General features: G+C 40.9%; 1 protein-coding gene across 1 annotated transcript in view; it reads right to left on the minus strand.

Moving 5' to 3' along the window:
- LOC139369702 (RALY heterogeneous nuclear ribonucleoprotein) overlaps positions 1-19092 on the minus strand; it is a 187702-nt gene extending 168610 nt beyond the window's left edge. Inside the window, exons 1-2 of the mRNA XM_071108964.1 lie at positions 19003-19092; positions 15993-16077 (exon numbers count right to left, since the gene is read on the minus strand). The gene's annotated coding sequence lies outside the window, so the exon portion shown is untranslated. The remainder of the gene's footprint in view (positions 1-15992; positions 16078-19002) is intronic.
- Positions 19093-19835: the final 743 nt, after the last annotated feature.

Raw genomic sequence — 19835 nt, forward strand, 5'->3', positions numbered from 1 at the left:
GTTTTCACTGCTCCAGATTCCAATGGTGGCGAGCTTTACACCACTCCAGCCAAAGCTTGGCATTGGTGATCTTAGGCATGAGTGTGGCTGCTCGGCCATGGAAAACTATTTCATGAAGCTCCCTACGAACAGTTCTTCCAGAGGCAGATTGGAACTCGGTAGTGAGTGATGCTACTGAGGACAGATGATTTTTACGCGCCACGCATTTCAGTACCCAGCGGTCCCGTTCTTTGAGCTTGTGTGGCCTACCAATTCACTCTTGAGTCGTTATTGCTCTTAGACATTTACACTTCACAATAACATCACTTACAGTTGACTGGGGCAGCTCTAGCAGGGCAGAAATTTGACGAACTTACTTGTTGGAAAGTTGGCATCCTATGATGGTGCCACGTTGAAAGTCACTGAGCTTTTCAGTAAGGCCATTCTACTGCCAATGTCTGTCAATGGAGATTGCATGGCTGTGTACTCAATTTTATACACCTGTCAGAAACGAGTATGGTTGAAATAGTCGAATAAACTAATTTGAAGGGGTGTCCAACAGTGTTGTGTTCGAGACCAAGACCCGAGCAAATTGAGTCCAAGTCAAGACCAAGACCGGGAGGGGAACAAGGGGTCCTAGACTGAGTCAAGACCGATACCCAAATTATTTTGTCAAATTAACACCATGATAAGAGTTCAAAATGTCTAGTATTTCTGTGATAATGTCAGAACAACATTTGGATTATTTAGACATTCAGAATATTGAAAAAATACATGCAGGGGGAAAATAGAGCCACTATAATTTATTATTAACCCAAACACAGTGGGGAACCATGGGTCCTTCTACGCCTTCAGAGAAGGGCTAAGGGTTTATAAAATAATAATGATCATTATATTATTTTTAATGATGTTCTGATTTAACATCTTCAGATTTCAGGATTTCTCTTTGCTGGTCTCCGGGGAGATAAATCTAGCTAGCTAAGTCAGTCATTGGCTAGGCCATCAGAAGCTAGATAAAGGCATCTGTCAACTGTATTAGGGCAGCATTTTGGAGTGACAGTGGAATCAACCAATCACATTTTGACTTAATGAGTGGGACAATTTTTGTTAGCTTCTAATTTGTTAGCTTCTCCCTTTTCAAGAATACCTTTCACCAAGAAGTTAAGTTTCAAATGATCATCATCTGGTGAGTGAAACTCAGTTACTTATTGCAACACGCTTGCTGTTGTTAGCCATCTCTTTGGAAATAACTGTGTGTGAAACATTGTTTAATTTTTAAGTAGAACTGACAACATTTTAGCAACACAAAATCTTATTAAAATCTGTTCATATACACCCCCACTTAAAACATTTCTGATAAGCAACCACTTAGATATGGTCATTTTTACATTTTCATAAATTCTTACAATGTTTTGGAAATAGACATACTAAGACATTTGTGAAAATTCTATATCAATATAGCGTGGGAAAGCTGCCGTGCATTTGGACAATTAATAGACACTGCAATAAAAACATCTGTCTTGTCCAGGACCAGAGTCTACACAGACTGATGCGCTATAGCCAATCAGAGCAACAGTAGACCTTTATATACTGAACAGAAATATAAACACAAAATGCAACAATTTATAACATTTTACAGAGTTACAGTTAATATGAGGAAATCTGTCAATTTAAATAAATAAATTAGGCTCTAATCTATGGATTTCACATAACTGGGAATGCAGATATGCATCTGTTGGCCACAGACACCTTTAAAATGTAGGGGCTTGGATCAGAAAACCAGTCAATGGTGTGACCACCATTTGCCTCATGCAGCGCGACACATCTCCTTTACATCGAGTTGATCAGGCTGTTGATTGTGGCCTGTGGAATGTTTATCTCACTCCTCTTCAATGGCTGTGCAAAGTTGCTGGATATTGGCGGGAACTGGAACACGCTGTCGTACATGTTGATCCAGAGCACACAAACACGCTCAATGGGTGACATGTCTGGTGAGTATGGAGGCCATGGAAGAACTCAGACATTCTCAGCTTCCAGGAATTGTGTACAGACCCTTGCGAGATGGGTCCGTGAATTATCATGCTGAAACATGAGGTGATGGCGGCGGATGAATGGCATGATAACGGGCCTCAGGATCTCATCACGGTATCTCTGTGCACTCAAATTGCCAGCAATAAAATGCAATTGGGCCTCCAAGGTGGTGCAGTGGTCTAAGGCACTGCATCGCAGTGCCACTAGAGATTCTGGGTTCGAGTCCAGGCTCTGTCGCAGCCGGCTGCGACCGGGAGACCCATGTGGTCTAATTGGATAATATGTAAACACCACGGGAGTCCTCTTACATTTTGGGAACTTTAGAGTTCTATTGATTAAACAACCATGAAAAGGTAGGCTCTCTTCTCCCTCAGTTGTGAGGCAGAGCAAGATAAGCTAAAATCTAATGAAGGAACATTAGATAAACCCTCTCAAACTTTCTCAACTAGTTGGCCGTCAAAATTGTATTGATAAAGGATGGGGAATTGTAGCCTCGTTGTCAATGCATGCTTGTCCCAACCAAGAACACAAGCTAACTGCCGAAAGTTGGCTGGCATGCTAGTTAGCTACTACCAGACACAAGAGATCGAGAACACCTCACTCTTACCATTTTACTCACTGCAGCAGAGCTGGTTAGGCTGTTTAATGACATCTAGAGCATTGACTAACTGTTACCGTAAATATCACCCCTTTCCGTACAAATGTGCGGCATTCAAACGAGGCTGCAATGAAAACAAATGGACTGCAGTGACTGTGTTGGCATCAAAGTCCGGGGTGTGAAACTACGTTTCGATTCAGCATTGATTGACATCGTAATGGACTAACAGTATTGGAGAAAAGATGAAAAAACTAACCCCTCTGATGCTGTACATTACATCATGACAGCGCGCATTTTCAACTTATTTTGTGCCATACAGCCTCTTTCCACCAGGGGTAGCCCTTCTCTCGCAGATTAAAATGTAATACCTATTGTTGCCTTAGTTATCATTTACTGGTAGATATCATAAATCAAAACATCTTTCCTTCCCTGGTTACCAATGTCATTCTTCTGTGAGCTGTTCCATGCAAAAACCAGTTGAGAGCTGCACACTCTTGCTGCCTGCAGATGATATTCCACTAAAACTAGGCTGTGTGTGTGGTACGCATGTGAATATACTGTATTTCACCTGCTTTGTGATTGTGTAGGCTACTTTGTGCATGATTTCTCTATTGTACTACATAATTGATCAATTGTATACCTCCACTACACTACTTTGATATATAAGCATCAGTAGGGATTAAGAAGTGAGTATAAACAATGTCCACTGGGGAAAAAAGTAGGTATACAGTTTATTCCTGCATATACCCTCCAATACACCACTGGCACTTTGAGTTTTACAAAAAGTGCGCTGGTATTATGGTTGCTGTCCTTTCAGAATCACAAACATGCCACACACTGAAGACCTATAGGTTCGCCACTGTGCAAACATGTTTATAATAGATATAAAGGCTTTTAATATTAATGTTTCAAGAAAGGAGTGTATATATAGACCGGTTTCGAGTACCATAGCACTGCTATATAGTGTATTTGCATTGACCCCCTTTTTTTGCACTGACAATCTTGCACTGGCTCTATGCACACTCACCGGACTCTACCCAGACACTCACATATACTACACTACACTCCAACACACACAGAACACACCAACACATGCGTATTGATACTCTATTTATTGTCTATCCTGATTGCCTTGTCACTTATACCGCTACCTACATGTAAATATTACCTAAATAACCTCAATTGCCTCGTACCGGTACTCCTTGTATATAGCCTCATTATTGTCATTTTAGTGCGTCACTTTTTTTTTTTGCACATTGTTTGTACTTTTCAGTTATGCATTGTTGGGAAAGGGCACTTGATAAATACATTTGATCTGATTTTATTAAGTGGTGTTGAATTTTTTTAAAGAAGCTAATAAAGGACAGTAGTTTAACACTTGAGCAGTGGCAGAAAAAGAGCAGTGTCGGGTAATGACTTAGTTTTCAGTGGCATGTCATTTTACCAAGCTGTGTTTATGAGGTCAATACCATCGCCCACAGGGGACACTGAGAGCATGTCAACTATTATACACTGTGTAACAGAGATTGCAAGGATGTAATACTCTTTTTCCAAATCGCTTTGGACAAGCTGACAGTGGCGGGAAGAGACTTGAGGGAAGTGCCCTGAGACGAGCAAGAGCAACACTAAGGGCTTAATTCAATCTGTATCGCTGAAGCTTTACAGATTGCGCAATCAAAATGTTAAGGTAATTTCTGATTGAGATGACTTATGCAGCGTTTTCCGTGAATGCGGTCTCTGCTAACATGGGAACAGTGCCTTTAAATTTCAATCATGCTGTAACCCCGAACTTCAGCGCTGCGGATTGAATCCAGCCCTTAGAGAGACAAGACAGAGGATACTCGTTATGAACTGGGAGTGAGCCCATGTGATGCCATTCATTTTCAGGCCCTTTTTAAAAATGCAATAAAGTAAAGTGACAGTGAAGGGAGACGTGATGATTACAAACTCGGACAGCTGATATGGGTTCTCTCAGGTACTGTCACACATGCGTGCACGTGTCACATGCACACACACGTGTAAGCACACTATACCAGCCCTTTAAATACACACACACACACACACACACTCACTCACTGTGTGTACATACTGTGTATGCCACGTTCTGACCTTTATTTCCTTTGTTTTGTATTTATTTAGTATGGTCAGGGAGTGAGTTGGGTGGGCAGTCTATGTTTGTTTTTCTATGTTTTGGGTTATTTCTATTTCGACCTAGTATGGTTCTCAATCAGAGGCAGGTGTCATTAGTTGTCTCTGATTGAGAATCATACTTAGGTAGCCTGGGTTTCACTGTGTGTTTGTGGGTGATTGTTCCTGTCTCTGTGTTTTGCACCAGACAGGGCTGTTTTTGGTTTTCCACGTTTGTTGTTTTGTAGTTTTTGTGTTTATCCTTTTTGTTATTAAACATGAATCAATATAATCACGCTGCTTTTTGGTCCGCCTCTACTTCACCACAGGAAAACCGTTACAATCCATGTGATAGGATACACTATCACACTATCACACGGATGTCCTGGGTACTACTGACCTGTATGGCTCACCAGTCAACAGTACAGTAGTGCATTATCGTTACCTGACATGATACCAGCCCGACAGACAAAGACCTTTAATATAAGGTTCACTTGGGGTAAGATGCCGAATAAAAAGCCTTTGAGGTTTTCAAAGATGTGCTACAGTCACACACAAGTGCTGTCCCCAAAGGGAGCATGTCATCCAATGCAGTGGTAAAACACTAAAGGGGAGTAAGGAAAAGGCTCAAACACACTTGTGTACCTACCACCTATCACAGCATGTACTTAGCATATTAAAATTGTTTACTCAATGTTGACGTCACAGGACACTTGTCCATTGAACTCATAGACAACAGAGACAGTATGTCAATGTCCAATATGGCCCTTTATAGTCCACTAGTGGGCTTGTGCCCATAGGTGACGTTGTTGCCGATGATGTCTGGTGAGGACCTGCCTTACAACAGGCCTACAAGCCCTCAGTCCAGCCTCTCTCAGCCTATTGCGGACAGTCTGAGCACTGATGGAGGGATTGTTCATTCCTGGTGTAACTCGGGCAATTGTTCTTGCCATCCTGTACCTGTCCCGCAGGTATGATGTTTGGATGTACTGATCCTGTGCAGGTGTTGTTACACGTGGTCTGCCACTGCGAGTGGTCTGCCACTGCACTGTCCGTCCTGTCTCCCTGTAGCACTGTCTTAGGCGTCTCAGAGTACGGGACATTGCAATTTATTGCCCTGGCCACATCTGCAGTTCTCATGCCTCCTTGCAGCATGCCTAAGGCATGTTCACTCAGATGAGCAGGGACCCTGGGTATCTTTCTTTTGGTATTTTTCATAGTCAGTAGAAAGGCCTCTTTAGTGTCCTAAGTTTTCACAACTGTGACCTTAATTGCCTACCATCTGTAAGCTATTAGGTTCTTAACGACCGTTCCACAGGTGCATGTTCATGGTTCATTGAACAAGCATGGGAAACAGCATTCAAACCCTTTGCAATGAAGATCTGTGAAGTTATTTGGATTTTTACGAATAATCTTTGAAAGACAGGGTCCTGAAAAAGGGACATTTCTTTTTTTGCTGAGTTTATTTATTTACTTCTGTCTATTTGAGCTGGTATGTGTTGGTAATCCTGTCTAACGTAGCTTTTTTATGTATTTATGTATATTTTAGTGTTTCCCTCTACTTTCTGGAGGACCGAGTTCAATGGAATTCGAGTGTGATGGCTAAGGAGATGGAGAAAACTCCTGTCTCCGGATTACATATTCAAACGAAGGGAAACATGACATCCGTGACAGGAGATGCGTCCATCTATGATGTATATGGGTAAGAAAGTGGTTTCATTTCTAGTTAAAGTGTACTGCTTGCTAACGTTACGTGTATGATCTTATTATTTGTATCTCAGAGCCATTTGCTTGGCTAACTAACATTGAACCTGGTTGGTTAGCTCACTGCAGAATCATGCAGGGTAGTAACCTCATGAGTTGTGATTATGGTTCACTGTTTAGCTAGCTAGCTAGATTATTTCAGATTATTTCACTTATAATTCACTGTATCACAATTCCAGTGGATCAGAAGTTTACATACACTAAGAAAATGATGTCATGGCTTTTGATAGGCTAATTGACATCATTTGAGTCAATTGGAAGTGTACCTATGGATGTATTTAAAGGCCTACCTTCAAACTTAGTGCCTCTTTGCTTGACATCATGGGAAAATCAAAATAAATCAGCCAATACCTCCACAAGTGTGGTTCATCCTTGGGAGCAATTTCCTAACGCATGAAGGTACCACGTTCATCTGTACAAACAATATTATGCAAGTATAAAAACCATGGGTCCACGCAGCCGTCATACCACTCAGGAAGGAGACACGTTCTGTCTCCTAAAGATGAACATTCCTTGGTGCGAAATGTGCAAATCAATCCCAGAACATCAGCAAAGGACCTTGTGAAGATGCTGGAGGAAACGGGTGCAAAGGTATCTATATCCACAGTAAAACGAGTCCTATATCGACATAACCTGAATGGCGCTCAGCAAGGAAGAAGCCACTGCTCCAAAACTGCCATAAAAAAGCCAGACTACGGTTTGCAACTGCACATGGGGACAAAGACTGTACTGGTTTGATGAAACAAAAATAGAGCTGTTTGGCCATAATGACCATCGTTATGTTTGGAGGAAAAAGGGGAGGGTTGCAAGCCGAAGAACACCATCCTAACCGTGAAGCACGGGGTGGCAGCATCATACTGTAGGGGTGCTTTGCTGCAGGAGGGACTGGTGCACTTCACAAAATAGATGGCATGATGAGGCAGGAAAATGATGTGGATATATTGAAGCAACATCTCAAGACATCAGTCAGGAAGTTAAAGCTTCCTCGCAAATGGATCTTCCAAATGAACAATGACCCCAAGCATACTTTCAAATTTGTGGCAAAATGGCTTAAGGACAACAAAGTCAAGGTATCGGAGCGGCCATCACAAAGCCCTGACCTCCATCCTATAGCAAAGGATTTGTGGGCAGAACTGAAAAAGCTTGTGCGAGCAAGGAGGCCTACAAACCTGACTCAGTTACACCAGCTCTGTCAGTAGGAATGGGACAAAATTTGAACAACTTATTGTGGGAAGCTTGTGGAAGGCTACCCGAAACAACATTTGACACAAGATAAACAATATAAAGGCAATGCTACCAAATACTAATTGAGTGTATGTAAACTTCTGACCCACTGGGAAGGTGATGAAATAAATCATTCTCTCTACTATTATTCTGACATTTCACATTCTTAAAATAAAGTGGTGATCTTAACTGACCTAAGACAGGGATTTTTTTTTTATTACGATTGAATGTCAGGAATTGTGAAAAACTGATTGTTAATGTATTTGGCTATGGTGCATGTAAACTTCCGACTTCAACTGTAGCTATTTTAAATAAAGGCCTTTACAGGGGTGCTTAACTTCTTATGGCTGCAGGGGCAGTATTGAGTAGATTGGATGAAAGGTGCCCAGAGTAAACGGCCTGCTCCTCAGTCTCAGTTGCTAATATATGCATATTATTATTATTAGTAGTAGTATTGGATAGAAAACACTCTGAAGTTTCTAAAACTGTTTGAATTATGTCTGAGTATAACAGAACTCACATGGCAGACAAAAACCTGAGAAGAAATCTGAACAGGAAGTGAAATCCAAACAGAAATCTGAGGTTGGTTGATTTTCAACCCAGGCCCTATTGAATTCACATTGAGATATGGATGAAGTTGCACTTCCTAGGGCTTCCACTAATGTCAACCGTCTTTAGAAACTTGAATGAGGCTTCTACTGTGTTGTTGGCCTGAATAAGAGCTGACTGAGTCAGGTTACTGGCAGAGAGCCATTTCCTGGTTACATGCATTCCACATGATATCGACCTGCGTTCCATTGCTTCTCTAGACAGAAAGGAATTCTCCGGTTGGAACTTTATTGAAGATTTATGATAACAACACCCTAAAGATTGATTCTATACTTAATTTGAAATGTTTCTTTGACCTGTAATATAACTTAATGAAGTTTTTGTCCGACGTTCGGCTGGACCAGCACGAGCGTTTGGATATGTGTACCTAATGAGCTAACGAAAATAACTACTTTGGACATAAATAATGGACATTATTGAACATATCAAGCATTTATTGTGGAACTAGGATTCCTGGGAGTGCATTCTGATGAAGATCATCAAAGGTAAGGGAATATTTATAATGTGATTTCTGGTTTCTGTTGACTCCAACATGGCGGAAAATTTTATTTATTAGCGCCTTCTCAGCGTTTGCATTAAGGAGAGGTATATCTATAATTCCATGTGTATAACTTGTATTATCATCTACATTTATGATGAGTATTTCTGTTGAATCGATGTGGCTATGCAAAATCACTGGATGTTTTTGGAACTAGTGAATGTAACGCACCAATGTAAACTCAGATTTTTTTTACATAAATATGAACTTTATCAAACAAAACATACATGTATTGTGTAACATGAAGTCCTATGAGTGTCATCTGATGAAGATAATTCAAGGTTAGTGATTCATTTTATCTCTATTTGTGCTTTTTGTGACTCCTCTCTTTGGCTGGAAAAATGGCTGTGTTTTTCTGTGGCTTGGTGGTGACCTAACAATCGTTTGTGGTGCTTTCACTGTAAAGCCTATTTGAAATCGGTCACTGTGGTGGGATTAACAAAGAGATTACCTTTAAAACGGCATAAAATGTATGTTTGAGGAATTTTAATTATGAGATTTCTGTTGTTTTGAATTTGGCGCCCTGCACTTTCACTGGCTGTTGTCATATCATCCCGTTAACGGGATTTCAGCCCTAAGAATTAACTTCTGTTGTTACTAAAGAACGCTCAGATCAAGCCTTAAAGAGATGGGAGGGGCTAAAGCTTAAGAGGGTGTGAATGATGCTGAATGGGTGTAGACAAAGAAGGGCTCTCCGGTAGTAGCGCTTGCTGTTCTTTTCAACTCCACAAATGAGCTTTTAACAAGGCACACCTGCTATTTGAAATGTATTCCAGGTGACTACCTCAAAGATTGTTGAGAGAATGCCAAGAGTGTGCAAAGTTGTCATCAAGGCAAAGGGTGGCTCTTTTGAAGAATCTCAAATATAAAATACTGATTCCATACAGTATGTGATATTTAATGGTCTTGATGTCTTCATTATTATTCTACAATGTAGAAAATAGTAAAATTAAAGGAAAACCCGAACAATGAGTAGGTGTGTCAACTTTTGACTGGTACTGTATATATACAGTGGGGAGAACAAGTATTTGATACACTGCTGATTTTGCAGGTTTTCCTACTTACAAAGCATGTAGAGTTCTGTACAGAAACATTTGTTTGCAATTACAGAGTTCATACGTTTCCTGTAGTTCTTGACCAGGTTTGCACACACTGCAGCAGGATTTTGGCTCACTCCTCCATACAGACCTTCTCCAGATCCTTCAGGTTTCGGGGCTGTCGCTGGGCAAAACGGACTTTCAGCTCCTTCCAAAGATTTTTTATTGGGTTCAGGTCTGGAGACTGGCTAGGCCACTCCAGGACCTTGAGATGCTTCTTACGGAGCCACTCCTTAGTTGCCCTGGCTGTATGTTTCGGGTCGTTGTCATGCTGGATGACCCAGCCACGACCCATCTTCAATGCTCTTACTGAGAGAAGGAGGTTGTTGGCCAAGATCTCGCGATACATGGCCCCATCCATCCTCCCCTCAATACGGTGCAGTCGTCCTGTCCCCTTTGCAGAAAATCATCCCCAAAGAATGATGTTTCCACCTCCATGCTTCATGGTTGGGATGGTGTTCTTGGGGTTGTACTCATCCTTCTTCTTCCTCCAAACACGGCGAGTGGAGTTTAGACCAAAAAGCTCTATTTTTGTCTCATCAGACCACATGATCTTCTCCCATTCCTCCTCTGGATCATCCAGATGGTCATTGGCAAACTTCAGACGGGCCTGGACATTCGCTGGCTTGAGCAGGGGGACCTTGCGTGCGCTGCAGGATTTTAATCCATGACGGCATAGTGTGTTACTAATGATTTTCTTTGAGACTGTGGTCCTAGGTCTCTTCAGGTCAGTGACTAGGTCCTGCTGTGTAGTTCTGGGCTGATCCCTCACCTTCCTCATGATCATTGATGCCCCACGAGGTGAGATCTTGCATGGAGCCCCAGACCAAAGATGATTGACCGTCATCTTGAACTTCTTCCATTTTCCAATAATTGCGCAAACAGTTGTTGCCTTCTCACCAAGCTGCTTGCCTATTGTCCTGTAGCCCATCCCAGCCTTGTGCAGGTCTACAATTTTATCCCTGATGTCCTTACACAGCTCTTTGGTCTTGGCCATTGTGGAGAGGTTGGAGTCTGTTTGATTGAGTGTGTGGACAGGTGTATTTTATACAGGTAACGAGTGGAGAACAGGAGGGCTTCTTAAAGAAAAGCTAACAGGACTGTGAGAGATGGATTTCTTACTGGTTGGTAGGTGATCAAATACTTATGTCATGCAATAAAATGCAAATTGATTACTTAAATCATACAATGTGATTTTCTGGATTTTTGTTTTAGATTCTGTCTCTCACAGTTGAAGTGTACCTATGATAAAAAGTATAGACCTCTACATGCTTTGTAGGTAGGAAAACCTGCAAAATCAGCAGTGTATCAAATACTTGTTCTCCCCACTGTGTGTGTGTGTGTGTGTGTGTGTGTGTGTTTTGTTCTTCAATTATGTAATTGGATAGGACAGGTGGGTCAAATTATCAACCTGAGGTATGTTGCACGTGACAAACTTTGATACAGGAAACGACTCATAGGAAGAAATTAAATGATGTTCTTAACTATTGTGTCCAGTTACATGAATTGCTCTTATGCCTTTGTAGCAACTCTGTAATTACACTAACAACATTGTATTATGTTGTTACATAGTACTTGTTGTCACATTGCAATTTCTTAAATAAATTGAAAGAACAATATTGTCAATGTAACAATTATACGTTATGTAAAGTGTGACCAAATAATCCTATATTCAGTATTACAGAAATGTGACGGGATGTGTCTGAACTAGGAGAATTTATTTAATATATTCCTTGTTTTATTTGGTCGAGAGCAATCAATATGCACAGTAAATCAAGGATAGTACAAATCACAGTGACAAAAAAATATGGGTTAAATTGACTCGATTGGGAAATATCTTCAGGAGTGTGATACGCTCCCTGGAGTTAGTGTTGATAACTGGAAGGAGTACTTTTTACTCCATTAATAAGAGTAACCAGAGACAGGAACCCAATCCCAAATCTACCCCTAGAACCTACACCCTATGCACTTGTGGAGATCTGTCAGGATTTGACAATACAATACAGTGCCACTGACACGGCGCGCAACCAAAACCTGTGGACTCTACTTCACTGCAGCCATGTTAACCCTCGCAAGGCTGCAGGACCAGACTGCATCCCCAGCGGCGTCCTCAGAGCATGCGCAGACCAGCTGGCTGGTGTGTTTACAGATGTTCTGATGTTCAAACATGCTTCAAGAGGGCCACCATTGTCCCTGTTCCCAAGAAAGTGAAGGTAACTGAGCTAAACGACTACTGCCCCGTAGCACTCACTTCCGTCATCATAAAGTGCTTTGAGAGACTAGTCAAGGACTATTTGCTTACCGCCCAAATAGGTCCACAGACGATGCAATCTCAACCACACTGCACACTGCCCTAACCCATCTGGACAAGAGGAATACCTATGTGAGAATGCTGTTCATCGACTACAGCTCAGCATTTAACATCATAGTACCCTCCAAACTTGTCATTAAGCTCGAGACCCTGGGTCTCGACCCCGCCCTGTGCAACTGGGTACTGGACTTCCTGACGGGCCGCCCCCAGGTGGTGAGGGTAGGTAACAACATCTCCACCCCGCTGATCCTCAACAGTGCGTTCTGAGCCCTCTCCTATACTCCCTGTTCACCCATGACTGCGTGGCCATGCACGCCTCCAACTCAATCATCAAGTTTGCGGACGACACAATAGTGGTAGGCTTGATTACCAACAACGACGAGACGGCCTACAGGGAGGAGGTGAGGGCCCTCGGAGTGTCGTGTCAGGAAAATAACCTCACACTCAATGTCAACAAAACAAAGGACATGATTGTGGACTTCAGGAAACAGTAGAGGGAGCACCCCCCTATCCACATCAATGGGACAGTAGTGGAGAGGGTAGTAAGTTTTAAGTTCCTCTGCGTACACATCACGGACAAACTGAATTGGTCCACTCACACAGACAGCGTGGTGAAGAAGGTGCAGCAGCGCCTCTTCAACCTCAGGAGGCTGAAGAAATTTGGCTTGTCACCAAAAGCACTCACAAACTTCTACAGATGCACAATTGAGAGCACCCTGTCGGGCTGTATCACTGCTTGGTACGGCAACTGCTCCGTCCACAACCGTAAGGCTCTCCAGAGGGTAGTGAGGTCTGCACAACGCATCATCGGGGGCAAACTACCTGCCCTCCAGGACACCTACACCACCCGATGTCACAGGAAGGCCATAAAGATCATCAAGGACAACCAACCCGAGCCACTGCCTGTTCACCCCGCTATCATCCAGAAGGCGAGGTCAGTACAAGTGCATTAAAGCAGGGACCGAGAGACTGAAAAACAGCTTCTATTTCAAGGCCATCAGACTGTTAAACAGCCACCACTAACATTGAGTGGCTGCTGCCAACACACTCACTCAACTCCAGCCACTTTAATAATGGGAATAGATGTAAAATATATCACTAGCCACTTTAAACAATAATACTTAATATAATGTTTACATACCCTACATTACTCATCTCATATGTATATGTATGGCGTGGCGGAGATCTTTGTGGGCTATACTCGGCCTTGTCACATGATGGTAAGTTGGTGGTTGAAGATATCCCTCTAGTGATGTGGGGGCTGTGCTTTGGCAAAGTGGGTGGGGTTATATCCTTCCTGTTTGGCCCTGTCCGGGGGTGTCCTCGGATGGGGCCACAGTGTCTCCTGACCCCTCCTGTCTCAGCCTCCAGTATTTATGCTGTAGTAGTTTATGTGTCGGGGGGCTAGGGTCAGTTTGTTATATCTGGAATACTTCTCTTGTCCTATCCGGTGTCCTGTTTGAATTTAAGTATGCTCTCTCTAATTCTCTTTCTTTCTCTCTCTCGGAGGACCTGAGCCCTAGGACCATGCCTCAGGACTACCTGACATGATGACTCCTTGCTGTCCCCAGTCCACCTGGCCGTGCTGCTGCTCCAGTTTCAACTGTTCTGCCTGTGATTTATTATTATTGGACCATGCTGGTCATTTATGAATATTTGAACATCTTGGCCATGTTCTGTTATAATCTCCACTCGGCACAGCCAGAAGAGGACTGGCCACCCCACATAGCCTGGTTCCTCACTAGGTTTCTTCCTAGGTTGTGGCCTTTTCTAGGGAGTTTTTCCTAGCCACCGTTCTTCTACACCTGCATTGCTTGCTGTTTGGGGTTTTAGGCTGGGTTTCTGTACAGCACTTTGAGATATCAGCTGATGTACGAAGGGCTATATAAATAAATTTGATTTGATGCATATACTGTACCCTATTTCATCTACTGCATCTTTATGTAATACATGAATCACTAGCCATTTTAACTATGCCACTTTGTTTGCATACCCTACATTACTCATGTCATATGTGTATACTGTACTTGATACCATCTACTGCATTTTGCCTATGCCGTTCTGTACCATCACTCATTCATATATCTTTATGTACATATTCTTTATCCCTTTACACTTGTGTGTGTATAAGGTAGTAGTTTTGGAATTGTTAGGTTAGATTACTCGTTGGTTATTACTGCGTTGTCAGAACTAGAAGCACAAGCATTTCGCTACACTCGCATTAACATCTTCTAACCATGTGTATGTGACAAATACATTTTTGATTTGATTTGATAACCTTGTCCTCTGATAGGCTAGGTGAAAGTTTCACCTGTCAAATCGTCTCAGATCTCCACAATTGCATAAAGTGTAGAATCTAGGGGCCGATTTGGAATTGGGCAAGGGAGTTAAATCTATGGAGTTATCCACAAATGTGGGAGGGGCCTAATATTTCCCAGCATGCCTTGTTGATTTGTTTAATTGTGTGTTTCATTATTTGTTTTCGCATGTACATTGATTGTTTTTGATCTTATGCTACACACAGATAAGAAACATGCATTTTTCTAAACTAATCCAATCTGTAAGTGGTTGTATTTATAGCAACCATTGGTAAGATTGTTGTTCCAGTTTACATGCTGTAGGTAGTCTTCATGTAGGCCATTTCATCCTTACTTTGACATGCATTCTGATTGCAAGTTGTAATTATATAAAAGAGCTGGATATCTTCCTGCAAATTGGCTTCCAGAAATTTCAAACCACCTAAACGTGAAATATTCAAATAAACCTGTACATCCTTATAACTCAAATTAACTAAACTGAAAGAGAAATGTTCTCTGCCTGATTGTTAATTCACAACAAAAAAGTTTACAATGACAAGGGAGTTCATTAAAAACAACACTGAAAATAGTAAAATGGCAATTGGAGTTCAATTTAAGCAACTCTGAGAGATGGATATTTACTCCATTTAGTTTTGTTTTAACGCCAAAAATATCAACACCATGACCAGTGTAGTTTTAACATAAAATGGCGGTGTCCAGTCTAAGTATTGTCACCAGTCATACGACAGGACCATATAGAACATTCAAATTATTTTCAAAAGGCTAGTCCTTATAGCTGGTATAACCTACTGTTACATTGTAACAGATGTTATATTTCAATGGCGAACATGTATAAAGATGGCAGACCACAGATACTGTATGATGTCATTGTTTTACCACAGAGTCTTTAAACTATGGGGTGCGACATGGTTCAATGCACCAATAAATTAGCACAATATACTTTTTAAAATTGCTGCTGTCTTGGAGCTAGAATAGGCATCATGCTAATGCCGATACAAAGAAAGAGTAACGTAGAGAAATATGGCAAACGAGGCATTTGTGGTAAGTGCATGAGGCAGCCATCTTCATGCACTTCCTCCATTGCTGCCATGTTGGACAATTTCATTCCAGTTACAATGAAAATGTGAGTGTTATTGTCATAGAACATTTGGTGACAGTATCTTAGCGGCCAAAACGGGACGTCAGTATGGCAACATGGTCCAGTTGTATACTAGTTGTATACTATTTTGTAAAAATAATTTGAGCAACCCGAAAATACTTAAACTGGTTGTAAATCTGCTTATCTGACCAGATAACAACCAACATATGACATCTTTCCTAAATGTTCAATATATCACTGCTCAGACAATTGTTAGGTTCCTAATACTGTATTGGTTATTAAAGCCACTGCACATACCTGTCTACTCTGACCAGGTAACGAGGAGGTCTGATACTAGATGCTTGGTCCCAGTGCTCTCAGCCCGGGACTGTACAATGGAATCCTGCAATTTAAAAGAAGTATGATAAGCAGAGTGATTTCACTACAGAGACGTAACCTGTCGCAGCAGAGGCTCACCTGAGACCTTATCACTAAAAACACCCTGTGGATTCAATTAGGGAGTCCAGGATTACTGCTGCAGCATCTGGATGATAAAATATTATTCCCTACAGAGCTTTACATTGCAAATATTGAATGATCCCCCCCCCCCCCCCCGTATGTGCCAATATTCTGTCCTATTTAAAGAGGATATGTTGCATGTGTTGATGGCTTTCAACAGGGAAAAGATAGTTAGGCAACATCTTTTGGTGAAAAATCAGTTCGCTGTGAGACATAACGGTAGTTTCTTACTAATAGGCTACACATATTTATTTGTAACGTACAGTGCTACTGCAATGTATGTTGGTTAGAAACAAGTGATCTGGGGACTCGTGTTTTCCAAAGCTCGAAGGTAACCCGTAGGAGTAATGTTGATCAAAGATTGAGGTCTGGTCTGTCCAGAACCCAACCATGCTCCTCAAAACATGGCCGTATCATAACACATGCTCTATGTTGAAAATATTTGCTCATCGTGCTTAAGAAAAAAAGTTACTACCCACTGGATTTTGCACACGATAGAAGACATACTTTCTCTACAACGTGAATTGGAGTTAGCTCCTGGAAGAACCTGCTGAAGATCAAAGGATCAAACACCTGTCATTTTCAGCCCAGACCCCTGCAAAAAAAAGTGCCAGCCTGCTCTTGCCTAAGGCAATACACCTGAGCTTTCCATTTAAAATTCCCTTACACTTCACACGGTTGCTATACTTCTGTTATGCTTTCACAGAGATTTTAACACTTCTGTCCCCGGTGACAGTGAACATTACTGCTGGAAAAATGACGGTCAAAAATACAAAATCTGTCATTCAGTTTTATATGAAAAACACATTTATGTCTCATGGAGTGCTTAAATTAATTATCTAGTCAATTAACTCAAAAGTTTGGTTTATCTTCTCAGAACCATTTTGGTTGTTTATGCCATATTCAGTAAGACTACATTTCTTTGATTAAAATTGGACTTGGGATGCATGCACTTTACTCAATCTTAATGGGAATCTTCCTCAGTCAACGAGAGCCTTAGCAATTAACAGACTTAAGAGGAGAAGACTTGGAATGATAAGCTACGTGATGCATATCTACGGGAGTATGTCTGTACCAGTATGTCTGAGTCATTTTAAAAGCATTCCATGCATAGGCTGAAGCATTCCCTGGCCCAAAATTAAGCCCTACATTAAAACACCTTGACTTATATTTAAACAAGTTTAGCTCAGATGGACTTCAAGAAGGCGTCCCACTCTCAGAAACAGTCATTCAACAGACCTGGGTCCAAAAAGTATTTGTTTTCTTTCAAGCACTTTGAGCATTTGATTGAACCTGCCAGAAGTGCCAGATGGACAGGGTTTGCACTTTTGGGACTATTCCATTCAACAACTAAAGCGCAATTAAAGCATGATTAAACGCAGGTAAAGTACTTTAAAGTACGCAGGTAAAGGTCTGTTATTTTCATACTGGTACTGAATTGGTCAGGATGGGGTTAAGCAGTTGCAACACCTTTGTAAATACAGTATAGTGACAGATACTGATAATGCAGAGGTAGCTAAATAATGATACATTTTCTGTAAAAAATGACCCTAGAATGTTTGCCCTTCTGTCACCTCCACAAATGAATGCTTCTGCTATAATTCAATAGGTCCATCTCTGCTCTTGCTTCATACATTACATTGTAATTATGTATTTTTGATGGATAACCCTATAGAAGCATGGGGTTACCGCCAGTTGAAGGGAAAGACATTCTATCAGGGCAGAGGTGGAGCACAAAACATTTGACAGCACAGCATCCACAAATAATAGATGCATTAGGGTAAAACACTAAATAATGATGATGACAGATCTGCAAATACCATGGTTGTCTTCGGGCTAAGCTTTCTCATTGCCCTGTGTCATCAGTCAGCTGCATGAATAGCCTATCTGCAGTGTCGGATCATTAGTATTGTATTGACATGAACTATTTGGACTGTTGGTGAAATTTGTTCTATGAGGGAAACCTTATATGAAATTCTAGCCATCATGTTTGGAGAAAATTGTTTCTTGTTTATTTTTTTTTGTTTTTCACTATGCTATCAGTCAAAGTACAATGGAATGTTCTATATAAGAACACAATACATAAATAAGAAGGTGTTAATGCCTTGTTCATTTTGCATTTAAACTTTCACATTGAGCCACACGCATATCTGGTTGCATGAACTACTTTAATGAAAATAGCGATAAAAATAATATATCATCTTAAAAAGTATTTATTATTCTAACGTAACGGGGAAAGGTATTTCATAACATTTAGATAATGGTGTAGGCATGGGCATGCTGAACGGTCACTAATGTATTCAGGACATCTCAATATTGTTGCACAAAATTATTCTATTCCCCACATATTCAAAAGAAAAATGGTTAATAACCTCAAACGGAGATACGCCAGAAGAATAACAACAACAAAAACATTTTATACCTGGTCAGTGTGTCATTGGGTTACTTTTTGTAGGCTTAGAAAAACCTGCACACCAAAAATCAATGACAGTCATTCGGGAGTAAAATAGAGAACATGAAAACAGATTGCTGATTATTGGAAATATAAATTCCTCCCAACACATAGATAGGCTATATGTCCTATTCGTAATACACATTTTGTAAGAGAGTAAAGACACATACATTCTTTCCTCGGACACTGTAATTATAAGTCAATAGCGAGCTATCCAAAAGGCAAAATGCATTTAAAAAAATTTAAAATCTGTGAGAATTGAGGCACTGAAATGGAAAAATATAACAAAATAAAGAGGAACAAAAATATAGAAAAATAAGAAAAAAAGAAAAGGTAAGAGGGGAAGAAATTACTCACCAAGGAAAATTTCAAGAGTAAAATTGTTCAAAGAGCAATAAGAGATCAACAGACGCAGAAAAAGGTACAGTACTGTCACGGCAGCAAGGCAAGCACCGACTGTAGTGAAATTCAGCAAAGAGCCACTATCTGCATGGAGCAAACCATTTCTTTACCATAGGGGTGGAAACAAGGGATCTGTCTCTGCACAGTGCACTGGAAGTTCCATTCCCACCACATGATTAAGGCAAAGACTATTCACCCCCATGAAAACCATGTGAAATGTTGATAATCGTTTATATGAAATAACATTTTTAACTTTGTTTCCCATTTCAAATTGTGTAAACACAAATCACAATTCGAATGACTGCAGTTGACTGCTGAGGTACAATGTAATGTCGTAATTTGTTTGTGCTTAGCACTGTTATCCTACCTGTTAGTGGCTTGCATAATCTCATTTTTCAACGGAATTGATTTGAGTTGGTTTACAGATGTAATGCTTATATTTAGTTTGTGTTGTTACGAACAGGTAATGTAACAATTATACACTGTAATTGCACTGTACCTGCAATTACCATGTGAATACTTAAGAGGGACATAACTTTATACAGCTATAATCCTGATCTTGGTCGACCATCACTGAATCAGTGAATGACTGCGGTCTATTCTAATATGCAATTTTAGGATCAAATCAAAATGTACACGTGTTTAGCAGATGTTATTGTGGATGTAGCGAAATGCTTGCTCTTCTAGTTCGATAGTGCAGCAATATCTAACAAGTAATATCTAACAATTTCACACAAATCTAAGTAAAGGATCATGTACTGTGTTGGCTGTTTTCGGGCACTTTTAAT

Source organism: Oncorhynchus clarkii, chromosome 17 (genome assembly GCF_045791955.1).
Source record: "Oncorhynchus clarkii lewisi isolate Uvic-CL-2024 chromosome 17, UVic_Ocla_1.0, whole genome shotgun sequence".
NCBI classification, from domain to species: Eukaryota; Metazoa; Chordata; class Actinopteri; order Salmoniformes; family Salmonidae; genus Oncorhynchus; species Oncorhynchus clarkii.